This window comes from Podarcis cretensis (genome assembly GCF_951804945.1).
Source record: "Podarcis cretensis genome assembly, chromosome: 10".
In the NCBI taxonomy this organism is placed as follows: Eukaryota; Metazoa; Chordata; class Lepidosauria; order Squamata; family Lacertidae; genus Podarcis; species Podarcis cretensis.
The window spans coordinates 8,270,110-8,284,027 of NC_137179.1; the positions used below are offsets into that span (position 1 = coordinate 8,270,110).

General features: G+C 45.9%; 1 long non-coding RNA gene across 1 annotated transcript in view; it reads right to left on the reverse strand.

Moving 5' to 3' along the window:
- Positions 1-13,918, reverse strand: part of LOC307225376 — a 299,930-nt gene that overhangs the window by 56,649 nt on the left and 229,363 nt on the right. The window contains exon 2 of the long non-coding RNA XR_013842950.1: positions 2,912-3,060. This is a non-coding gene — a long non-coding RNA (uncharacterized lncRNA). The remainder of the gene's footprint in view (positions 1-2,911; positions 3,061-13,918) is intronic.

Consider the following 13,918-nt stretch of genomic DNA (forward strand, 5'->3'; position numbering starts at 1 on the left):
AATCCCTTTTTCTCAGGGAACGCCGGGACCTACAGCTTTATGAGAGGATGAAGAGTCTCCTAACAACTCTCAGCGCCCATAGCAAACTACAGTTCCCAGAATTCTCAGAGGTGGGCTTTAAAGATATGTGTGCACCGCCAAAGAGTCTTCTGTGACACTTTGACGGCATGCATTTAAGGTGGTATCATACTACTGTTATGATGGTATCTCCATATTGGGGAAACTGGGGTGCGCTAAAGGTGTGGAGAGCTGTCAGGAGACCCCACAGAAACATTTGGAAGAACCTTCTGATGGTAAGAACTGTTGCCCATTGGAATGGACCACCTTGGAAGGTGGTGGACTCTTCTTCCTTGGAGGTTTTTAAGCAGAGGTTGGATGGCCATCTGTCATGGATACTTGAGTTGAGATTCCTGCACTGCAGCAGGGGGTTGGACTAGATGACCCTTGGGGTCCCTTCCAACTCTACAGTTCTATGATTCCATGATTGATATTGGGATAATTGATTGATATTGCCACCCACCCCACTCACATGAAAACAAAGACCACCACAGCCAACCACAAATGAATAACCACACCCTAGGCCAACCCCAACCTCTCTCATCACCAAAGGAACACAAGTGAACAGCAAAGAACCTGCACAAGCAATACTGACACCAAACTCTTGTGGGAATGTTCTGGGGTGCAGAACATTGCCTAATTATATCCTTATCCAACTTGTGCTAACAAGTTCCCAAAATATCAGCAGAGTTTATGACATTCCCCTTTAACGCTTGCACAGGTTCGCTAGAACCTCTATAATAATTACTCTGGTAATTTCCCCTTTTGTTCCCTCTTAAAATACAAGACACGACACAGTCTTTATAAAGTATAAAAGAGTTTACTCACGTTCTGTTCACAATATGATCCCAGAAGGTAGGCAGCTTAAAAAAGGTTACATACACTTAGAATCTATCTTATAGCAAGATAGCCCGTATCTCCTCTCTTGGCTGGGAGCCAAGAGAGCATCCTTAGATGTTTCCTCATCGAAGGAAAATGGCAGAGAGAGAGGCAAGAGAGAGAATGGCTGCCTGCCCTGTGCTTTTATCATTACCTGCACAGGTGAGGCCACACCCACCTCTGGTCACATGCGGAGGAAGTCCGTCCCCAGGAAGTTTACCTGCTTGCTAGACAGACATCCCTCCCCATGTTCTAACATGTACACTCTAGGAATGTTGTCATTGACTGCTCCTGTGTTTACATCCCACAAACCTACATATATTAAGTAAAACAGAAACATCGCCACCTGACCCCCACCCCCTACCTCTTTCCCCCTTTTCTTCCTAATGTCTCCACAAATGAAACTGATTTGTAAAAATCTTACATGGAAAAAACACGAGAGAGAGACATTGCACATACTTTTGTAAATCAAGAAAATATTTAATAAAAATACATTTAAAAAGATACCAAGGGTGTGCAGGTACATAAATCCCTTTGAAAATGGTAAAGGCAAAGGCAAAGGCAAAGGACCCCTGACAGTTAAGTCCACTCACAGGCGACTCTGGGGTTGCGGCGCTCATCTCGCTTTACAGGCAGAGGGAGCCGGCAGACATTTTTTCCGGGTCATGTGGCCAGCCTGACTAAGCCGCAACGGAACACTGAAACCAGAGCAGCTCACAGAAACACCGTTTACCTTCCCACCGGAGCGGTACCTATTTATCTACTTGCATTGGCATGCTTTCGGAATGCTAGGTTGGCAGGAGCTGGGACCGAGCAACGGGCGCCCACCCTATCGCAGGGATTCGAATCATTGACCTTCTGATCAGCAAGCCCAAGAGGCTCAGTGGTTTAGACCACAGCGCCACCTGCATCCCTACTCATGTGTAATTTAGAGGAAAGGCCGCAGCATGGGCTGTCACATCCAACACAAAGCTGAGAGATCAAATATCTGCACCCAAGCACAAAATGCCATGTAAGACTGTTTTGTGTGGGGGAAATTCAATTTTGTTTGATTTTTCATTGTAACCCTAAAGGCCAAGCCGTAATTTGAGACAGGCTTTGCTGTGGGATGCGCTCTCGATGACAGTGCTCAGGGTCCAGAATGCATGAAGGAATCTGTGCTTTAGCTTTGAGCAAATGCAGAGTAAGGACTTTGTGCAGTCAGGATTCAGAGTTGCTATGGGCACAATGATACAACAAGACCCTCCAAGTCTCCCTATTTTCCAGGGACAGCCCCAGATTTACAGAAGCTGTCCTGATTTTTGATTTGATCCTGGAACACCCCACTTTTCCTTAGGATATCCCTATTTTCATCAGAGAAATGTTGGAGAGTATGGAAGGACTTCTCTATTTTTATCAAAGAAATGTTGGAGGGTATGGAATAGGATGTTCCTATTTTCATGGGGAAAATGTTGGAAGGTATGTTAGGATAATGTCCCAGGATGTTTTTCCTCCCTTTGTCATGATACTAGACCTCAGGACCATCCAATGAAGCTGAGCGGTTGAAGATGAAGGAAAGTTCTTCTTCACACAGAGGACAATTTGCTCTCACAAGATATAGAGTGCCTGGGGGCGGTTGGAGGATGGATGGCGGCTAATGGATTGAGGTTGAATCCTGACAAGACAGAAGTACTGTTCTTGGGGGACAGGGGGCAGGCTGATGTGGAGGACTCCCTGATCCTGAATGGGCTAACTGTGCCCCTGAAGGACCAGGTGCACAGCCTGGGAGTCATTTTGGAATCACAGCTGTCTATGGAGGCACAGGTTAATTCTGTGTCCAGGGCAGCTGTCTACCAGCTCCACCTGGTACGCAGGCTGAGACGCTATCTGCCCGCTGACTGTCTCGCTAGAGTGGTGCACACTCTGCTTATCTCCCACTTGAACTACTGCAATGAGCTCTACGTGGGGCCACCTTTGAAGGTGACCTGGAAACTACAACTAATCCAGAATGCGGCAGCTAGACTGGTGACTGGGGACAGCCGCCGAGACCACATAACACCGGTCCTGAAAGACCTACATTGGCTTCCAGTACATTTCCGAGCACAATTCAAAGTGTTGGTGCTGACCTTTAAAGCCCTAAACGGCCTTGGCCCAGTATACCTGAAGCATCTCCACCCCCATCGTTCTGCCCAGACTCTGAGGTCCAGCGCCAAGGGCCTTCTGGCAGTTCCCTCACTACGAGAAGCCAAGTTACAGGGAACCAAGCAGAGGGCCTTCTCAGTAGTGGCGCCCGCCCTGTGGAACACCCTCCCACCAGATGCCAAAGAGATAAACAACTACCTGACATTCAGAACATATCTGAAGGCAGCCCTGTTGAGGGAAGTTTTTAATGCGTGAGATTTTAGTGTATTTTGGTCTTTGTTGGAAGCTGCCCAGAGTGGCTGGGGAAACCCAGCCAGATGGGCAGGGTACAAATAATAAATTATTATTATTATATTATTATTATTATAGTGATGACAATAGAATAATACAAATGTAGAGTTGGAAGGGATCCCCAACTAGTCCAACCCCCTGTGATGGAGGGATATCAACTAAAGCATCCATGACAGATGGCCATCCAACCTCAGGACCGTCCAGTGAAGCTGAGCAGTTGAAGCTGCCTTACAATGAGTCGGACCATTGGTCCATCTAGTTCAATATTGCCTACACTGACTTGCAGCAGTTCTGCAATGGGGATGCTTAAAGATTTTAATCGCTCTGTTTTTTAAAGTGAACTGGTCTGCATTAACACATCATCAGAACATGCTTTTCTGTTTTCGCCGTTCTCGAAATTTCGCAGTACAATTCTTGGCCCAAAGATGTACCAAAATTGCATATCGAAACCTGCAGACTTTAGGGTAAAATACATGCCAGAAAAGGCATATTTGAATGTGCTTTTTTAGATAAATACATGCAGAATTGTGTGCAAGCAGAACAGAACGTAACATATTTTTCGCTCTATAAGACGCACCAGACCATAAGACTCACCTAGTTTTTGGAGGAGGAAAACAAGAAAAAAAATATTCTGAATCCTAGAAGCCAGAACAGCAAGAGGGATCGCTAAAGCAGCGATCCTTCTTGCTGTTCTGGCTTCTGGGATAGCTGTGCAGCCTGCATTCGCCCCATAAGACACACACACATTTCCCCTTACTTTTTAGGAGGAAAAAAGTGAGTCTTATAGAACAAAAAATACGGTACTTCCGAATGAACACATGTGAGGCTGACATGGACTGATCCATCCATCCCTACTGACCAATACATTCCTAAAGCACCTTTCTCTGCACACGACTTGCATAACTTGAATGTGGGGAGCTCCATGTCGGTATATCCAGGTGCGCTTAGAATATACGCACTAATAATGAGCACGCACACAGGTGCACACTCATGCCCCAAAGTCACTGCAGAAACAAGAGCGGCTAATGAAGGAGAACGTGGGAGCCAGAAGGCCTTGACTCTATTGATAGGATGATGGATGAACTGCTGACATTTGGAAAATAAATATGTTTACCTACAGAGCATGTCAGAATCCACTAGAGAAAGGATTTGCCAGCACCTACCATTCTGCTAGGAGCTTAATTAACACTTTCCAGCTGCTTCAACTCCATTGGCTAAGTTCTGTACGGCCCTCGAGGGGGACCTCTGCTCCTACCACCCCCTCGTCCGTCCCCCCCGCCTCACACCCCTCTAAACCAAGAAACGGCTGAGTCTGCTGAATTTCCCCTTGGCAGCGCACATAGACGCACACTGCAGTTCCTTCTGCGGTAAGAGGCTCCATCTTGGAAGGAAGGCAGCGGAAGCAGAAGGAGATGACAGGCTGCGGGTGGATCAGGGCATGGGGCTCGCAGAGCTCCAAGTGGCAGCATACGGCCGAGCGGCTCGGGACCTGCTGCGAGACTTGTTATCTCGTCTCTCAGATGTTGGGAAAAGGGACCTGGAGAGCGAGCTGCAGCCAAACGGCAAAGGCAATCCATATTCAACATGCAAGGCAGCTTTGTATTGCTCCACACTTCCTCCTTCCCAAAGCAGAAAACTATTCCTTCCCTGGAAAAGACTCCCTGGAAAAGACCCTCAAGACCCTGATGTTGGGAAAGATGGAGGGCACAAGGAGAAGGGGACGACAGAGGACGAGATGGTTGGACAGTGTTCTCGAAGCTACCAGCATGAGTTTGACCAAACTGCAGGAGGCAGTGGAAGACAGGAGTGCCTGGCGTGCTCTGGTCCAGGGGGTCCCGAAGTGTCGGACACCACTAAATGACTAAACAACAACAAAGTCGTTTAGTCGTGTCCGACTCTTTGTGACCCCATGGTTTGCATGCAGATGGTCCCAGGTTTCATCCCTGCCCTCTAAGGTAAAAGGTAAAAGGTAAAGGATCCCTGGATGGTTAAGTCCAGTCAAAGGCAACTATGGGGTTGTAGCGCTCATCTCACTTTCAGGCCAAGGGAGCCGGTGTTTGTCCACAGACAGTTTTCCAGGTTGTGTGGCCAGCAGCACTAAACCACTTTTGGTGCAACGGAACACCGTAATGGAAACCAGAGCACACAGAAACACCATTTACCTTCCCACTGCAGTGGTACCTATTTATCTACTTGCACTGGCGTGCTTTCGAACTGCTAGGTTGGCAGAAGCTGGGACAGAGCAATGGGAGTTCACCCCGTTAAGTGGATTCGAACTGCTGACCTTTTGATCAGGAAGCCCAAGAGGCTAGTGGTTTAGACCACAGCACCACCCGTGTCCCTACAGGTAGGGCTGAGAGAAACCCCTCTCTGAAACCTTGGAGAGCTGCTGGCAGTCAACGTAGGCAATACTGAACTAGATAGACCAACAGCCGGACTCATTGTAGGGCAGCTTTCTATGTTGATATTTGGGGACGGCCTCAAGCATCTAGTTTGCATGCAGAAGGTTTTGGGTTCAACCCCTGACATCTCAAGGTAGGGCTGGCAAGAACCACTGATGAACGACTGCCGGTCATTGCGGACTATGGTTGTTAACAGAGTAGCTAAATTGCAGCTAGGAAGCCACCATCATGTGCAATACTGAATCTTCTCTTGAAATTCAAACCATGTCCAAACACTTGTGAAACTTTTCAAAAGTTTTCACTTGCAGAACACGTAGCTAAAGACAAATATATGCAAAATATTTACATTCACATGCTTATCCAAGCATGGGCTTAGAGCAGCTAATGTCCTTGTCCAAATGGGTTTCCTTCATTGGATGCAGCTGACGATTATTATTTTAAAAAGAAGAAGTCATATCTAAATGTGTTTTTAAATAATATTTAAATCAGTAATAGAATCAACATTTTAATGCATATTTTGAAATAGGTATTTGCCTTTCCGAACACATATCTAAATGTGTACTCTCCCAATCAAAATACGTAAGTAAAATGGATGTGTTTCAATATGTTTAAAGTACCAATCAACACATCAGTCTGAAAAAAATCAGATCGGATCAGATCACTTTGCATAGGCATTTGCAAATGCTTCAAGTATCCCTACCTGGAATTGCTAGTGAAGCCTCTTTTTTTGCATTTTAATTTCGTCCTTGGATTTAGCTAGACCTAGGTGCCAAACTGAAGATCAACAGCTAAACTGTTTTGATCATTGCCATTAAAACCCACCAGCTTCAAAAGGAGATAATTTGATGGGGCTAACAGACAGGGATAAAGTAAAGTATCAGAATTCCTTTGCCACCAGATTCATAATATGGAACATAGGGTGGTGTGGATGGGAGTCAAATGTGGTCCTCCCAGATTTTCCTTGGGATTCCCCATAGGCCACGCCCCCTTCTTGGTCACACCTCTCACCTGCTTGGCAACCTCATTGAGTGTTGCTCCCTGGCTGGAAAGAATCCTTGAACACTGAGAACGCCTCTTGTTTGCCTTTAGCATCTGGCAGTAGAGGTGCGAGATTTCTGCATCTCAGGGCTCATTCATTCTCATTTTCCTCTGTGCTTTCTAACCTCAGGACTGCACTTTCCCCGTCCATGTCCAGCGCAGGCATAGGCAAACTCTGCCCTCCAGATGTTTTGGGACTACAACTCCCATCATCCCTGACCACTGGTCCTGTTAGCTAAGAATGATGGGAGTTGTAGTCCTAAAACATGGGTAGGCAAACTAAGGCCTGGGGGCCGGATCTGGCCCAATCGCCTTCTAAATCCGGCCCATGGACGGTCCAGGAATCAGCGTGTTTTTTACATGAGCAGAATGTGTCCTTTTATTTAAAATGCATCTCTGGGTTATTTGTGGGGCACAGGAATTCGTTCATTATTTTTTCTTCAAAATATAGTCAGGCCCCCCACAAGGTCTGAGGGACAGTGGACCGGCCCCCTGCTGAAAAAGTTTGCTGTCCTAAAACATCTGGAGCGCCGCGTTTGCCTGTGCCTGTCCAAGCGCTTTTTCTTTCCTTTCGTCTGGCTGCTTTCTCTGAGAAAGCCTGCTCTTCGATGCCCTTGGCAATCCATGGAAATAACTGAATGGCCATTTGTTCCAATTCAGCATTAAAGAGCGGGTTTTCCTGGGGGACAGCAGTGGGGCAAAATATTTAAAATAAAATAAAAAATGCTCGTTCAGGTACCTGTGCCTAGAACACTTGGGGCAAAAGGAAAGTGTGGATTAGCCTTCGGTGCTATTTTATTTTATTTTATTTTATTTTATTTTATTTTATTTTATTTTATTTTATTTTATTTTATTTTATTTTATTTTATTTTATTTTATTTTATTTTATTTTATTTTAAAGTTGCTTTGGGTTGCCCCGGGCAAGATTAAAGCGATTCACAAATTTAATAAATAATAAACAACAATGGTTATTGTCCTAGGGTAAGTAAATAATCACCCTCACTCTTGTTTGGCATTCTGATGCCATCACGTAGCGACATCTGATTGCTTATGTGACACCGCCGCAAGCCGATTGAGAGCGAGGGTGATGCCCTCGCTCGGCCATCAGGCAGCTGAAGGTAAATAAATAAATAAATAAGGGAAATACGGTAACTTGATGCTATTGGGTCACTGACATAGGAAGCTGCTTTGTACCATAGTCAGACCACTGGTTCATCTAGCTCAGTAAACTGACTGGATAAACTGAGAGCTGGGTAAACTGTTATATATTCAGTAGTCTGTGTCTGCCTGAGCTTGAGTCTGGCTGGACTAAAGATTCTGAGCTCCCCTGTTCTGATTCAATACATTATACCTAATCACAGAACATTTCAGAATTTGGGCCTCTGCCATTGGCCCTTAAACTCTGAGTCATGATTCGCAGCTTGGAAGTTTAGGCAGCCAATCGCGTTGGGAGTGGGAGTGGCCCAGGCCTTCAGAAACGTATATAAGCAGTTGCTTTGCCCCTGTTGTCCAGTTCTGTTAGTTCAGTAAAGATTCTTGCTGTTATCACTGTGTCTTGCCTCTTCAGGCCCCTTCCCCTTTCTACTACTAAGAAGAGCAAATGTATGTACCCCCACCCTCAGCAAAATCAGCTAAAACCACCCCACTCCCATTTTCCAGCCTGCAAGCTGAGCAGGAAAGTTGAGGGGTCTTTCCAGCTGAGCCTTCAGTATAATAATATGGAAGGAGGTGAATAGTTATTCTTGACAAACACGAGTCTTCCAATATGTCTGAGAGCTCCCCCACCCCCACTTAACACCCCCTCCCCCAAACAAACTCTGTTATCAAAGGGATGAGAAAGACTCGGTTTCTTTTAAAGAAGCATTTCAGGCTGTTATGCAGAAATCTGATCTAGGAAAAGTATTTTTACAATCAGATTAGAAAACAGAAACATATAATGCATTTTGTATTTTCGAGGAAATTGGTTTCTCCAAAGAAGATAAATGGCAATTTCATTTTAGTGGAAAGTACAAGGATATTTTCTCTCTCATTGATGTGCATGTGCCAGGAAATAATGTGAAGTATCCTGAGATTATAAAAGTTCTGTATAATTGGCAACATAAGGTTTGATGGCTGATCTAAGTCTGGAAAGATATAAAATAATATTAAGGAAACCATTTCTGGGCATGCACAGACTCCTTATCCTAATCAGTCAGCCACCATAGTCTGTTCCTGGAAACTTAGGAGGATGGGTTCAAGGTCAAATAGCAGGTCAAAGGTCAAGGGATCTTTGGGGGCCATTTTTCACTCCACCCCCATCCCTTGAAAATGTCTAGCTCAAATAGACATAGCTATTGTGGCTAGTAGCCACAGATTGCCTTGGCATGCATGGCAGTCATCAGAAGAATAATTGTCAGAACAGTATAGATCAGGGGTTCCCAAATGTTTGGGCTAAATCTTCCTTATTTCCAAGCGTCAGCACTCTAGCACAGCGGTTCTCAACTTGTGGGTCCCCAGATGTTGTTGGACTACAACTCCCATCATCCATGAGCTCTGGCTTTGCTAGCTAGGGGTGATGGGAGTTGTAGTTCAACAACATCTGGGGACCCACAGGTTGAGAAAGGCTGCAGTCTAGCACAATCATATACAATGCCCCCAATTTGCTTGGGTGTCAGAAGCATGCCTGCAATAAATCACACAGAGTAAGTTAATTAATGCCTTATTAGAAAAAGCAACAGCAACAATAGGATCTGCTCAGGAGTGGCAGGTAAAAGGTAAATGTAAAGGACCCCTGGATAGTTAAGTCCAGTCAAAGGCAACTATGGGGTTGCGGCGCTCATCTCGCCTTCAGGCCGAGGGAGCCAGTGTTTGTCCACATACAGCTTTCCAGTTCGTGTGGCCAGCAGAACTAAACCGCTTCTGGTGCAACAGAACACCATGATGGAAACCAGAGTGCATGGAAATGCTGTTTACCTTCCTGCCGCAGCGGTACCTATTTATCTACTTGCACTGGTGTGCTTTCAAATGGCTAGGTTGGCAGGAGCTGGGACAGAACAACAGGAGCTTACTCCATTGTGGGGATTCAAACCACTGACCTTCGATCGGCAAGCCTAAGAGGCTCAGTGGTTTAGACCACAGCGCCACCCATGTCCCTTCATCAGTCTGACTCATCTCTGCCTCTTGACCTCCCCTATCCCACTCTCCAGCCTGTGTCTCCCGCTCCTGCTGTCACAAGCTGCCTTCTCACTCCCATCTTCCAGACACAGAAGAGGCATAAAAAGGGTGGTGGAGAGGCTGGCTGTATGCAGACACAGTCTCTGATTGCTTGGGAAAGGGGGTGGGGCTTAGACAGCTGTGAGGAGGTGGAGATTTTCAGTCTGTGCGGAGGTGGCAACTGATTTTCATGGAGCAAGACCCCTGGGAATGAGCTGCTCTGCACATTAGGCCTGACACTCCACCAAATCTGTGGAGATGATGTTTTTGCTAATAAAGATTCAACTCCAACTTTGAACTGTGTGATTACTGATCAGCATGCTCCTGTGACAAAAGACCTGAAGGAGCGTCTCCACCCCCATCGTTCAGCCCAGACACTGAAGTCCAGCTCCAAGGGCCTTCTGGTTGTTCCCTCACTGCGAGAAGTCAAGTTACAGGGAACCAGGCAGAGGGCCTTCTCAGTAGTGGCACCCGCCCTGTAGAACGCCATTCCATCAGATGTCAAGGAAATAAACAACTATCTGACTTTTAGAAGACATCTGAAGGCAGCCCTGTCTAGGGAAGCTTTTAATGTTTGGTGTTTTATCGTGTTTTTAATATTCTGTTGGGAGTCGCCCAGAGTGGCTGGGGAAACCCAGCCGGATGGACGGAGTATAAATAAATTATTAGTATTAAATGGTAACATTTGCATTATTGCTATGCCCACTTCTTCTTTGACCCCTCCCACCAAGAGTGGCCCGCAGGAGGTTGAGAATGTGGCCCTCAGGCTGGAATCATTTCTCCTGTGCCCAGGGCTATTCCACTGCTGGTCAAACTATAGCACCACCTAGTGAAAAGGTAAGGTAAAGCGGACCCCTGACCATTAGGTCCAGTCGTGGCCAACTCTGGGGTTCCGGCGCTCATCTCGCTTTACTGGCCGAGGGAGCCGGCGTACAGCTTCCGGGTCATGTGGCCAGCATGACGGAGCCGCTTCTGGCGAACCAGAGTAGCGCACGGAAACCCCGTTTACCTTCCCGCTGGAGCGGTACCTATTTATCTACTTGCACTTTGACGTGCTTTTGAACTGCTAGGTTGGCAGGAGCTGGGACCGAGCAACGGGAGCTCACCTCGTTGCGGGGATTTGAACCGCCAACCTTCTGATTGACAAGCCCTAGGCTCTGTGGTTTAACCCGCAGCGCCGCATGGAACGCCAAATCAGTATCCTTCTGAGAATGAGCCCTTCTGCATCCTCTCCCTCTGCCCAGATGGAAATTCAGAGTTTGCAGATCCTTGCAGAAGGTCTCGGGTATCGCAGCCTCTCTTTCCCTTGGGTGCTGGTCGAGGCAGGATCTGAGAGATGCCTAGATGAGATAAAGCTTGCAGGAAACTGATATCAGATGTAGAATGCAGGGATGTGATCCGGGCAAAGGAGAGAGAGAGACAGGAGAGTTTATTTCCTCTCTCTTCCTTGAGGATCCCCCTTGAAGCTCAAATTAGATTGAGGCTCCCGCCTATCCTCGAGAGCCTTGATTGAAAACACACAAGTGATATTCAATCACTGGCTCGAAAGGCAGCTAATGCAACCAAGAGGTTGCCGTTCGGATGTGTGAGCATGAAGGGGGATTAAATAGATCATCGTGACAGCCTAGGAAGAGGTCTGTGTCGCCGGCTCCAAGAAGCATCAAAGTGGGGAAGCTGCTCAGAGTGGAGGATGCTGTTGCTGTCTTGTCCAGGAGAGACAACCAGGCAGCGCTGATGGGAAGAAAGGGATTTCTGCTTGTGGTGGCCCCCAGAACAGCGTTCTAGTGCCATCTAGTGGTGTGGTGGAACAACGCCTTAGAGCAGCAGCAAATGGACACGCTCAAATTTTTGATTTTTGAGGAGGGATTCATAGAAAAGTGTTCAATTTATAGAATCATAGTGATGTAAACAAAATCTGCTCCTTTTCCCTTATGGGGTATCCAAGAGCCCGTATAGAGTCCTTACGTAGGTTCCCTATCGGTAGGAGAAAATAACAGAGGCCAACCAGAGAATATTGAGAAGCAAAGCAGCTAGTAAGCCTGATCTTTATTGATCTGTTGCAAAAGGGTCTTCACTCATCACATGCAGGAGGGGGGAGCAACCCAGAACAATGGTGTGCAAGCCCTTATATAGACTTTTTGAAATTGCCACTCTGTTTGAATCCCCGCGACGGGGTGAGTGCCCATTATTCAGTCCCAGCTCCTGCCAACCTAGCAGTCCGAAAGCACACAGTGCAAGTAGATAAATAGGTACCGCTCCGGCGGGAAGGTAAATGGCGTTTCCGTGTGCTGCTCTGGTTTGCCAGAAGTGGCTTAGTCATGCTGGCCGCATGACCCGGAAGCTGTACGCCGGCTCCCTCGGCCAATAAAGCAAGATGAGCACCACAACCCCAGAGTCGTCCGCAACTGGACCTAATGGTCAGGGGTCCCTTTACCTTTACCTTTACCTTTAAGCTTAAGGCCACCCCCCAATATATCATACATACATCACAGAAGCTTTTAAGGTTTAATGCCATACGGTATTTAAATATTTTGTTGGAAGCCGCCCAGAGTGGCTGGGGTAGCCCAGCCAGATGGGCAGGGTATAAATAAATTATTATTATTATTATTATTATTATTATTATTATTATTGATGGTGATGATGCTTTGGGTCCCTTCCAACTATACAATTTTGTGGTACAAGAATGATTCTAGGAAGACAGATTAAAACTACAGCACTGGGAGTGCAGCAAGCACACAGAAAATGGGAGTGTGGACACAGCCCTGGTCTTCAAAAGCGCCCCACTGCGACAATGAGGGCAAGAAGCTTGTTTGCTGCTTTTGTTTTTATAGGAAAACTGGCCTCCCCCAGAGCTCTTGACTCCCTGCCAGACACCATGGCACTTTCCATTTCAAAGCTGCCAAGCAAACGCTCACACGGAATCTCAAGGATCGCTAGCAAATCCATCGGGTCCTTTGCTGAGCCAGCACCCAGCCTTGGAAAGAGGGGAGAGGTGAACTTTCAAGGAAACGGCGTCCCGTGAGGGTGACTGAGCCAACCTTGGCAAATCCAATTTGGGGAGGCAGCCGAGGTTAACAATATTACAGCCGCTGGAACATGAGAGCCGAGCTGGCCATGGGAGAATCTAAATTAAAGCTGGATGAAAGAATTCCTCTGAAAGCGACCTCAACTCAGTGTGTACAAGCTGGAGAAAACATTGTTTCTGACTTCTTGAATCCTTGGCAAGGAGATGTATTGATGCGTCTGAAGACAAAGACACCATGGGAGAGACCATGAAGCAAAACCACAAACAGTTTGCTTCTTTTTTAAAAAAATAATAATAATTTTTATTGAACAATTTTATGTTACAAAAAACAATACAACCATACTACCACTAAATATAATTAAGAAATAAAAATTACATACATCAATATTTAGTTTGTCTTATTTACCGTCTTATTTCTTCCCAAACATTCCATTCAAAAACACACATGTACAGACACACACACACACACACACGATAATAATGAAAGTAAATATTTTCCCCCTTTTATCTTACAATATCTTTTCTTCAACTTTGACTTCCTGTCAAGTCCCTTTGCATATATTTTATCTTACAATCAAATGTACACATAACAATAAACCTTTCTATATAAATTTTCCAATACATTCTGAAAACATAATAAACCCTTAATTGTTGTCCACCTCCTTTTAGTTCCTTTATCACTCGAATGCTAGTACGGAGTCAAAACTATTATTGTATTTTTGAACATATCTTCTATAACCATCCCATTTTTCTGCAAGTTTTTGCTTTGAGTTTCCTCTGAGTTTGCTAGTCAAATGAGCCGTCTCCACCAATTCCTGTAATTTGATTTGCCAATCTGTTATTTTTGGAGCCTTGTGGCTCCACAAACAGTTTGCTTTTTGTTGCCTTCCGTTCTCCGCCAGACAAACTTTCT